The sequence below is a fragment of the Arachis ipaensis genome, chromosome B9 (genome assembly GCF_059453495.1).
Source record: "Arachis ipaensis isolate K30076 ecotype BB chromosome B9, ASM5945349v1, whole genome shotgun sequence".
Classification (NCBI taxonomy): Eukaryota; Viridiplantae; Streptophyta; class Magnoliopsida; order Fabales; family Fabaceae; genus Arachis; species Arachis ipaensis.
This window is the reverse complement of record NC_142444.1, coordinates 21,852,864-21,865,520: the sequence shown is the minus strand read 5'-3', so window position 1 is coordinate 21,865,520 and position 12,657 is coordinate 21,852,864. Positions and strand designations below refer to the sequence as shown.

At 34.9% G+C, this 12,657-nt stretch overlaps 1 pseudogene; it reads right to left on the bottom strand.

Moving 5' to 3' along the window:
* Positions 1-8,719: 8,719 nt before the first annotated feature.
* On the bottom strand, positions 8,720-10,742 carry LOC110266785 (uncharacterized; annotated as a pseudogene).
* Between the last annotated feature and the right edge of the window lie 1,915 nt (positions 10,743-12,657).

The following is a 12,657-nucleotide window of genomic DNA, read 5'->3' as shown; positions in this document are numbered from 1 at the left end:
ACTCAACTTTTGAGGTGGAAAGAACTTGGCCAAGAAAGCATTGACCAACTTTTCCCAAGAGTTCATGCTTTCTTTAGGTTGTGAGTCCAACCATATCCTAGCTTTGTCTTTTACAGCAAAAGGAAAAAGCATAAGTCTGTAGACCTCAGGATTAACCCCATTGGTCTTAACAGTGTCACAGATTTGCAAGAATTCAGCTAAGAACTGATGAGGATCTTCCAATGGAAGTCCATGAAACTTGCAATTCTGCTGCATCAGAGAAACTAATTGAGGCTTAAGCTCAAAGTTGTTTGCTCCAATTGCAGGAATTGAGATGCTTCTTCCATAGAAGTCAGAAGATGGTGCAGTAAAGTCACCAAGCATCTTCCTTGCATCTCCACCATTGTTATTGTTTTCGGCTGCCATAATTTCTTCTTTTTCAAAAATTTCTGTAAGGTCTTCTCCAGAGAGTTGTGCTTTAGCTTCCCTTAGCTTCCTCTTCAGAGTCCTTTCAGGTTCAAGATCAGCTTCAACAAGAATGTCTTTATCCTTGTTCCTGCTCATATGAAAAAAAAAAGAGAACAGAAAAGAAGAAGAATCCTCTATGTCACAGTATAGAGATTCCTTTATGTGAGTAGAAGAAGAGAAGAATGAGAATAGAGAAGGAGGAGGAATTCAAACACAGAGAGATGGAGGGGGTTTGAATTTTAAGAAGAGAAGTGTTAGTAAATAAATAAAATAAATAGAAAGAGATGAGAGGGAGAACACTTTGAATGTCAAGATGAACACCAAGAACACTTTGAATGTCAAGATGAACACCAAGAATATATTTTTGAAAATTTTTAAGAAAAGAAAGACATGCAAGACACCAAACTTAGAATTTTTTAATGTTTAGACACTATGAATTTGAAAATGCATATGAAAAACAAGAAAAGACACAAAACAAGAAAAATTAAAGATCAAACAAAGACAATCATCAAGAACAACTTGAAGATCAAGAAAGAACACATGCATGAATTTTCAAAAATTTAAAGAAAAATTAAAAAGATGCAATTGACACCAAACTTAAAATTTGACACTAGACTTAAACAAGAAACATAAAATTTTTGGTTTTTATGGTTTTATTAATTTTTTGTATTTTTTGAAAATTATTTTGGAAAAAGAAAATAAAGAAATTCAAAAATTTTTAATAAGAATTCCAGGAATCATGCAATGTTAGTCTAAAGCTTCGGTCCAAAAGAATTAGACATGGCCAAATGGCCAGCCAAGTTTTAGCAGAGCAAGACATATAACAGCCAAATTGATGGGAATCCAAAGGCTCCTGCAATGATATTCTAAAGCTCCGATCCAAAAGATTAGACATGGCTTAATAGTCAGCCAAGCTTTAACATAACAAAGACAGGCATGTCCTTTTTGCAATGGAAAGTGGAAACCTCAGTCCAAAAGATTAGACATGGCTTAACAGCCAGCCAGGTTTCAACATATCTCATGAAACTCTAGAATTCATTCTTAAAAATTTTGAAGAACACAATTTTTTTTTGGATTTTTCGAAAACATATATATATATATATATATATATATATATATTTGAATTTTTTCGAAAATAAAAATAAAAAGCTTAAACATAAAATAAAATTACCTAATCTAAGCAACAAGATGAACCGTCAGTTGTCCAAACTCGAACAATCCCCGGCAACGGCGCCAAAAACTTGGTGCACGAAATTGTGATTCACACTTTTCACAACTCCGGTGCAACTAACCAGCAAGTGCACTGGGTCGTCCAAATAATACCTTACGTGAGTAAGGGTCGATCCCATTGAGATTGTCGACTTGAAGCAAGCTATGGTCATTCTTGTAAATCTCAGTCAGGCGGATTCAAATGGTTATGCAGTTTTAATAATTAAAAGACAAATAAAACATGAAATAAGATAAAGTTACTTATGTAATTTATTGGTGGGAATTTCAGATAAGTGTCTGGAGATGCTTTGTTGCTTCTGAACCTCTGCTTTCCTATTGCCTTCTTCCAACCATGCGTGCTCCCTTCCATGGCAAGCTGTAAGATCCTCTCAGTGAAAATGGTCCTCTACGGTTTCTGCACGGCTAATCAATTGTTGGATTTCTCATCTCGGATGAAAAATACCAGGCACAGCTACTGCATGGCTAATCATCTGTCGGTTCCCGCTAGCGTCGAAATAGGATCCATTGATCCTTTTGCACACTGTCACTGCGCCCAACGTTTTCAGGTTTGAAGCTCGTTACAGTCATCCCTTCCCGGATCCTACTCAGAATACCACAGACAAGGTTTAGACTTCCGGATCCCAGGAATGCTGCCAATGGTTCTAGCCTATACCACGAAGATACTAATCTCACAGACTCGATCGATGTATTAGATATCCAAGAGAATATACTCCGGCTGTCATCCAATGACTACGTTGAACATCATGTAGACAACTTGTGGTTGTCAGACACGCGAATCTTGGCTAAGCGAGTAACGAAGATAGTGGGTGATTGTCACGGGTCACCCCTTCATTCTAACTTAACTGAATTAAGTACAAGAGTATATCTTGGAGAAGAAGTAGGCATGAATTGAAGGAAAAACAATAGTACTTGCATTAATTCATGAAGAACAGCAGAGCTCTACACCTTAATCTATGGGGTGTAGAAACTCAACCGTAGAAAATACATAAGTGAAAGAAGGTCTAGGCATGGCCGTGAGGCCAGCCTCCCAACGTGAACAATAGTCTATGATAGCATAAGATTCCAAAAGATGGTCAAAAGACGAAAATAAATCTCTAGAAGTAGTTTTTATACTAAACTAGTAACCTAGGGTTACAGAAAATGAGTAACTAAGTGCAGATAGTGCAGAAATCCACTTTCGGAGCCCAGTTGTTGTGTGCTTGGGCTGAGCATTGAAGCTTTTTCGTGCTTAGGCTATTCTTGGAGTTAAACGCCAGCATTGGTGCCAGTTTGGGCGTTTTATGCCAGTTTTAGTGCCAGTTCTGGCGTTTTATGCCAGAATTCTTTGGTCTGCGTTTGGAAACCAGTTTGGGCCATCAAATCTTGGGTAAAGAATAAACTATTATATATTGCTAGAAAGCCCAGGATGTCTACTTTCCAACTCAATTAAGAGCGCACCAATTGGGCTTCTGTAGCTCCAGAAAATTCTCTTCGAGTGCAGGGAGGTCAGAATCCAATAGCATCTGAAGTCCTTTTTCAGCCTCTGAATCAGATTTTTGCTCAGGTCCCTCAATTTCAGCCAGAAAATACCTGAAATCACAGAAAAACACACAAACTCATAGCAAAGTCCAAAAATGTAATTTTTGAATAAAAACTAATAAAAATATAATAAAAAGTAGCTAAAACATACTAAAAACTATGTAAAAACAATGCCAAAAGGGTATAAATTATCCGCTCATCACAACACCAAACTTAAATTATTACTTGTCCCCAAGCAACTAAAAACAAAATAGGATAAAAAGAAGAGAAGATACAATGAATTCCAAATATCAATGAAGCTCATTTCCAATTAGATGAGTGGGGCTAGTGGCTTTTTGCTTTTGAACAGTTTTGGCATCTCACTTTATCCTTTGAAGTTTAGAATGATTGGCATCCATAGGAACTTAGAATTCAGATAGTGTTATTGATTCTCCTAGTTTAGTATGTTGATTCTTGAACACAGCTACTTTATGAGTCTTGGCCGTGACCCTAAGCATTTTATTTTCCAGTATTACCACCGGATACATAAATGCCACAGACACATAACTGGGTGAACCTTTTCAGATTGTGACTCAGCTTTGCTAGAGTCCCCATTTAGTGGTGCCCAGAGCTCTTAAGCACACTCTTTTTGCTTTGGACCACGACTTTAACCGCTCAATCTCAAGCTTTTCACTTGACACCTTCACGCCACAAGCACATGGTTAGGGACAGCTTGAGTTAGCCGCTTAGGCTAGGATTTTATTCCTTTGAGTCCTCCTATCCATTAATGCTCAAAGCCTTGGATCCTTTTTACCATTGCCTTTTGGTTTAAAGGACTATTGGCTTTTTCTGCTTGCTTTTTCTTTTTCTTTCTTTTTTTCTTTATTTTATTTTTTTTTTGCCACTTTTTTTTGCAAGCTTTTCACTGCTTTTTCTTTCTTCAAAAATTAATTTTATGATTTTTCAGATTATCAACAACATTTTTCCTTTTTTATTATTCTTTCAAGAGTCAACAATTTTAACATTCATAAACAACAATATAAAAAATATGCACTGTTTAAGCATTCATTCAGAAAACAAAAAGTATTGCCACCACATCAAAATAATTAGATTATTTTCAAGATGTAATTTGAAATTTATGTACTTCTTTTTCTTTTTTCAGAAAACATTTTTTTCATTTAAGAAAGGTGAAGGATTCATAGCTTTAAGACATAGACACTAAACACTAATGATCATGTAATAAGGACACAAACATAGATAAAACATAGAGCATAGAAATCGAAAAACAGAAAAATAAGAACAAGAAAATTAAAGAACGGGTCCACCTTAGTGATGGCGGCTAGTTCTTCCTCTTGAAGATCCTATGGAGTGCTTGAGCTCATCAATATCTCTTCCTTGCCTTTGTTGCTCTTCTCTCATGGCCTTTTGGTCCTCTCTGATTTCATGGAGGATGATGGAGTGCTCTTGATGCTCCATTCTTAGTTGTTCCATGTTGGAACTCAAATCTCCTAAAGAGGTGTTGAGTTGCTCCCAATAGTTGTGTGGAGGGAAATGCATCCCTTGAGGCATCTCATGGATTTTTTGATGAGGAATTTCCTCATGCTCTTGTTGAGGTCCATGAGTGGGCTCTCTTGTTTGCTCCATCCTCTTTTTAGTGATGGGCTTATCCTCTTCAATAAGGGTGTCTTCCTCTATGACACTCCAACTGAATTGCATAGGTGACAGATGAGATGAGGAAAGGCTCTCCTTGCCAAAGTGGAAGGCTTGTCAGCCACCTTGTATAGTTCTAGAGATATGATCTCATAAACTTCCACTTCCTCTCTAATCATGATACTATGAATCATGATAGCCTGGTCCACAGTAACTTCAGACCGGTTGCTAGTAGGAATGATAGAGCGTTGGATGAACTCCAACCATCCTCTAGCCACGGGTTTGAGGTCAGGCCTTCTCAATTGAACCGGCTTGCTTCTTGAGTCTCTTTTCCATTGAGCTCCTTCCACACAGATGTCCATGAGGACTTGGTCTAACCTTTGATCAAAGTTGATTCTTTTAGTGAAAGGATGAGGATCTCCTGATATTCACTCTTTTTTAGCATGAAGGGGACCTCGGGGATCACCTTTTTCTTGGCCACAACTTTATAGAAGTGGTCTTGATGGACCTTTGAGATGAATCTCTCCATCTCCCATGACTCGGAGGTGGAAGCAATTGCCTTCCCTTTCCTCTTTCTAGAGGTTTCTCCGGCCTTTGGTGCCATTAATGGTTATGGAAAAAAAAAAGCAGAGCTTTTTCCACACCAAACTTAAAATGTTTGCTCGTCCTCGAGCAAAAGAAGAAAGAAAGGAGGAGAAGCAGAAGAAATGGGGGAGATGGAGGTGTGTGTTAGGTTCGGCCAAGGGGGGTAGGAGTGTGTAAGATGTGTGAAATTGAAAGTGGTAAGGATGGGTATTTATAGGGTAAAAAAGAGGGGAAATTCAATTATGAAGGGGTGGGTTTGAGAGGGAAATGGTTTGAATTTGAATGGTGAGGTAGGTGGGGTTTTATGATGGATGGATGTGAGTGGTGAAGAGAGTATGGAGAAGAGGGTAGGATTTGATAGGTGAAGTGTATTTGGGGAAGAGGTATTGATTGGATTGGTCAAGGGTATTTGGGGAAGAGTGTTATGGCAAGGTGTGAAGAGGATAGAAGAAGAGGTGGGGTAGGTGGGGATCCTGTGGGATCCACAGATCCTGAGGTGTCAAGGAATTCTGTTCCCTACACTATTCTGGCATTTAAACGCCCACTGTGTGCCAAATCTGGCGTTTAACGCCAGCTCTACTACCTTTCCTGGCATTAAACGCCAGTCTGCTGCCCCTTTCTGGCGTTTAACGCCAGCCAGACACCCTTTTCTGGCGTTAAACGCCAGTTTGTCTGCCATTTCTGGCGTTTAACGCCAACCAGACGCCAGATACCCTTTTCTGGCGTTAAACGCCCAGAATGCTGATTCTGATGTATGGAAAACTATGATGGTTGATTCTGATGAAAATGATGAGGTATGATTTGTGATTGTTAATTTAAAGTTTATTGATTGCCTGGCAAGGACGGTGACGTAGTCCCGCTTTCTCAGTGCATCGTGAATTTGTGGGGATAATGATTTTATCCCGCTTGCAGTGAGGTTGGAGGTTTTATCCCGCTCACGAGGTTGGCAAGTTGAGGATGAAGGATTTCCTCTCTTGTCATGATGTGGATATGGGGAAGGTGAAAAGACACTCTCTTTTGTATTGTTCTCTCACGTTTTTCTCTCGTTGCAAGGTGGAAAGGCACACTCCTTTGATATGGAAAAGTACTCTCCTTCGTAATTCCTCCAGAAAAAGGTGGAAAGGTACTCTCCTTCGTTTGTGTTTCTTCTAGGGATGCGCAACCTAGAGATAATATCCGGGTTAGCTACCAAATCTGTCGGGTTCTGGCAGTTTAACCAACGTATGAGCTCACGGCCAGTAGGAGAGGCTTGCATCATGTGAATTTATATGATTTGTTTGAGTGTGCATTATTTTGGTTTGCCTAATTGCTTAAATGTTATTAATTGTTATCTGAGCTATTTGCTGTAATTACATCCTATCTGTGTTTTTCTTGTCTGTATTATATGTCTCTACAACTGAGAGATCCATCGTGTGGTGAAGGTGTGACGATGGTTATTCCACCTTAGATAGTTTACTTGATTTCTGGTTTAATTTATAACTCTAAGTTTTAAATCTGAGTGTCGGAGTTCTAAGATTGCCTTTGGCTTTTCCAGAACCTTACACAATATGTACGTCGGCACCTTTACCATACTGAGAACTCCCGATTCTCATTCTATACATATATTGTTGTTTTCAGATACAGGTCGAGAGGCACCTCGGTGAGCGTTTGGAGTTTTCTCTGCAAGCGAAGTTGGTTATTTTAGGATTACTGTATTTTGTTTTATGCTTTGTATATATGTATATAGATTCTCCTCTATTTATCTTTTATGTTTTGTCCCTCCTAGATGTCAACTTGGAGAAACTGGTGTATGTATCAAGTCTCTTGGGCTGTTTTTGGGTTATATATGTATGTATATATACTCTGACCGACTTTAACTTCGCAGATCGAGTCATTAGCTTGATAATTATATCTTTTGGAATTCTGTTTGATATATTTAGTTTATCCTTCCTTTCAATCTTGCATGTCCGTTTTAAGCTTAACTGTTCGAGTGTGACGTGATTTCTGTTACGCTTTTGTTTAGCTCACTTTTTCATGACTCCTAGTTACAATTTCTTCCAACTATAATATATAAGTATTTTTATTTTTAGAGGTCGTAGCACCTCGCCACCTCTGATTTACGTCCTAGGTGTAAAGCTCTATGTGGTAGGGTGTTACACCATTCTTCTAAATTTTATATTTTGAAAAGATTGAATAATCTTTCATTATCAATACAATCAAATGTCTCTCTTTCTATATATGTCACTAAATAATCATTTAAAAATTTATCTCCTATACAATGATGAAGCTGACTCTTTATGACATTTATAGTAAAAAAAAAAAGTTCTTTCAACTGATGCAGTTGCTATGGGCAAAACTAAAGCTAACTTCAAAAAAAAAAAAAAAAAAACACCAATGGATAAACAATATTTTTTCGAGTCTCAAGTAATTTCTGAAAAAGAGTACCAATCACATTTAAGTTTGAGAATTGATCATCAGATCGTACATCTAATATGAAGTTCTCAAATTGACTATCAAGTGCCAAAAGTTGAGTAGAAAAAAATTATAATAGATAGAATTGAGCTAACTGGATCAACTTCTCCTTATCAAACACAAGAAATGAGTGTTGTGGATTCAAACAAGCTATACAAAGAAGCAATTCAGTATTCACCTCTGTAAAATGATTATTGAGTTTTTGAAGTTGTCTATCAAATACTTGATAGAATATCTCAACTTGAAAATGATGCAAATTTGAGATCTTTTGAGATTTGTGTCTTGATCTTCCTTGTGATACAAATATATCATCTATTTTTGGAATAGTAATATTATGTTTGTCACAAAACAACGAGACTTCGTCAAGTAAAAGAGACTAACCATCATCTCTTATAGTTCGCAATCATTGCTTAGACACTTTAACCAATACCATAGCATTTACAATCTCTTGATCATTCCTTTTTAATGTTTGAGATAATTCATTAGTAACTCTCAAGATATTTTTCATCAAGTGTAAGTTGAAAATGAATTCAAAGGATTGAATGACATTCAATAAATGACATACTTTAGCTTTTTGTTCTAAATTATTTCTATCTTCCTCAACATATTCAAGAATATTGACTACGGAAGAAAACAAAGAAATTAATCTAAGTATAGTTCCATAGTGTGAACCCCATCTAGTGTCTCCAACTCTTTTTAAAGCTATTTCTTGATTCAAACCACGTCCACTAGAATTTTTTCACTTTGTAATGCTTCAATTGTCTTAGTTATCATCACAAAGCATATCTCTTCGTTTACACGAAGCTCCAACAACATTGCACAAATTGGTTAATAAATTAAAAAGCAAAGAAATTTTAACTTATTTTTTTGCAACCGTTACAAGAGCTAACTGAAGTTGGTGGGCAAAAAAATATAATGTACATAGAAAGCATAAGAATTTTCTTTCAATATCAAAGATTTCAAACCATTAAATTCTCCTCGTATATTACTTGCACCATTATATCTTTGACTACGTACTCTTGATAAACTTAAATTATATGTTTCTAATAATGACTCTAATGTTAATTTTAGAGATAAAGTATTGGTATTAAAAAGATGAACAAGACCAAAAAAATGCTCCCTAACTTGTCCTTCTTTGTTCACATACCTTAAACAAACTGACATTTGCTCCTTAATAGAAATGTCGCAGACTTCATCAACCAACACAACAAACAATTCATCCCCAAGATCATTAACAATAACTTTTATCATTTCACTGTAGCAGCTCTTACAATCTCTTTTTGAATTGAGGGCGCTCTTAGTTTGAGATTCCTACTAGCATTTTTGAAAGCATGATCAATCTCTTCAATTAGTTGCGCAAGAAAGTTTAGAAGTTCCAAAAAATTTCTTTAATTAACAGAATCATCTATCTCATCATTACCACGAAAGGCCAATCCTTGTCTCAAAAGAAATCTAATACAATTAATTGTGGCTGTCAAATGAATTTGACAATTCTTTTTAGCTTGCTCAGATTGTTTTTCGATAGCAGCACTAATGCGTTGTTTTGGCTTCATAAATTCTTCACATTTTCTCCAAACTTGATTATGAGCACTATCATGAATCCCAACATGAGTTTGTAATCTCTCCTTTTTTTTCAATTTGAAAAGTCATTAGTTACAAAAGTATCACCACCTTCAGTCTCAAGTTTCATAAAATAATAACAAAGACAAAAAAATAGCATCTTTTGATATACTATACTTTAGTCGATTGCCATAATCATCAAGCAAATTAGTATTAAATCTTCGAAAAGAAGAACCACAAGCAGTTTGCAAAAAATCATGAGTCTATGGTTGACAAGGACCTTTTTACATATGCATATCTAACTTTGTCTCTGTCATTCGGATGATAACTTAAAATCTTTAGTCATTGTCCTGGATCTGCTATAAGACTCTCTACTTCGAATTCTAAAAACCTCATTTTGTTAGAAGAGGTTGATGAATTGTTTTGGGATCCAATCACCAATGATAAAATTCTTTTGAAATATTTCTCCATTACTAATAGGATAAAATTATAAACCTAAGTTAATTAATTAATTAAATTAATTCACAATTCTACACAAATTAAAAAGTTTAATATGAAATTATAAATAAAAAATTGACAGACATGTGCCATCTAAATTAATTTCCAACAGGCAACAGCAGCAACTAATAATATCCCACATTCCTAATTCAAAATAACTCAATACAAAAAAATAATTAACAAACAAATTAATGAAACTAAATTAGCAATTACATCATCAAAATAAATTCAATCATAATTACCAAACCAACTATATCAATTATCAAACAATGAAGCAAATAAGCAATGAACTGAACGAAGCAACTAACTAACTAAGCAACAAAGCAACAAAGCAACTAAGCAAGTAGATATCGGTTTCGGTGATTCATGAGTACCAAGAGTCCAAGACTGAACTACTGAACTCCAAGAGGCAGAAGCCAGTAGCAGTGTGGTGCCCAGCAGCAACAACAGCAGGACGAAGGTTGAACACTTGAACTGCTGAAGACTGAACACTGAACAGAGAAGAGGATCGTAGAATAAGAATGAAGAACCAGAAGAGGATTGATGTTTGTTGAAGAAGAAGGCAAAATCGGATGCCGAACTGCCGAAGGAAGGAACGCAGCGGCAGAACCACACAAATCATAACCAATGATGCAAAAGAGGAACACAGTTATGCAGAAAGAAGGCAGAACCACCAGACGCGGTGCGGAGGCAATGCAAGGAGAAATCGATGGAACCACGCGGGAGAATCGCGGTGATACAAGGAGAAACCGACAGAGCCACGTGGGAGAAATACTGAACAGAGTAGCAATGTCAGCGATAATGGGCCAGTGACACTGCCACATTAGCGGAGACGCGGAATGGCGATAGTATCTCTGGAGCCTGGAGGGCGGAGGCTAGAGCAAAGGAAGAAAATTGAAAAAGGAAAGAAGAAAGAGATTTTGAGATTTGGGGGTGGAGGCAAAATTAATTATGTAGTGGGATCAACTATGGTATTTCATTAAGAACTACTCACTACTTTTTGCAATTTCACTTGGATAGTTGCCTCTACTGTCTTGTGAATATATCCGTCCCTACCGATAGGGAAAACAATATTAATGGTTATATTTTTAATATTTTTCTTTAAGCAAGGACTTTTTTTGGTTTGTTTGATTTTTGCATAGACGTTCTTTTTTCGTTTCTTTTATCTTATACTATTTTTTTCACTTTTGAATTACCAATGATCGAACTCTCGTCTTTCAGTTATCTCAAAAACTTAAGCTTAAATTTATAGTAAAAGGTAACATTAATATATAGTTATATTTTTAACCATCTTTAAAGGAAAGAATTGGAAAAGAAATAGGTGTTTAGATTTGTTAAGAAAAATACTTCATAATTTGTTGTGGCTATGCTGCTTTCAATATGATACTAGCAATTTTTCAGAATGTGCATCTAAATTGATATATTCTTCATGTCTATTTATAATATGACCCGATGATCTTTCATTTAAAAGGGTAAAAAATTGGTTTATAGATTTAAACCAATTTTATAATGGTAAAAAGGCTAAACTGACTTGTTAAAATGTCAAAAATTGTCTTATAAGTTAAAATTGATTTTACATAAAACTGGTTTTTAAATGCAAAATCTGGTTTTAAATTAAAAAAAAAATGATTTTTAAATGAAAAAATTGATTACCTTTTTAAAATTGGATTTTATTTTTAAAACTGCCTTACTACTTTTGTAACCCGTTAATAACTGGTTTCCTTATTTAAAATTAGTTTGGTTTACTAATCTAAACTAAATTTGGATTCATTTTTTTAGATATTAGATAAGATTTGGTGTAATTTTTTAATATTAAAAGTTACAGTGTTTTGTAAAATTTTAGGGGTTGTAGAATTCGCAAAAGACAGATTGTTAGATTAATTGTTTTTAATTTATAAAGACAATACACAGATTACGTATTGTATTGTTTTAATATTAAATTACAATACATGGATTGCATATTATACATACACAGACTGTATATTGTCAGTACAATACGTGTTCTGTCTATTGTGCTTGTATAGAACAGCATTTCTAAAATACTGTAAAATTTTATTTTTTGTAACATTAACATAAAACTCTATTCACTCTTAGGTTTAATATTAAAATAAAAAATCCTCAAATTTCTTATTAACTGAAATTAGTTTTTTTTGTTAACCTTAACCCTATACATTTTTATTTACAGTTTCATATATTTTTATTTATTTATTTATTTATTTTTTTAGTTCATGGATGGATGATTGATTGATGTGAGCGAAAGTCCTTTGTTTTACTACTAATAATTTATTGGAAAATTATCACATGTACTCTCACAGAAAATGAAACATAAAGTTCAATCCAGTAAGGATTTATTTTTTATTGAATGGAAAAGGACTAAATTAACCATATTTAAAGAGAGAAAATGTCAAAAGAGGATAACTTTAAAAGCAGGTAATCAGCTTGTAGTTGATGGATGCAAAACAAATGACAACCTTGAAGATATTGGGCCATCAGAATTTTTTTAAAGTCCAATGCTACTGCTAATTACTTACATGATTATTGAAAATATCAATGCTACTACTTACCATGCAAACTCCACTAGATTAACTTCACTTGGCTTTTTTGTGGTGAGAGACTAACTTTATTTTAATCATGTAATATTTATATTTGGTAAATTAAATTAAAAATAATTTTTAATAAATACTAACAATAATAAATATATTTGATAAAATAATTTTTAAATTTTAAAAGTATTAATAA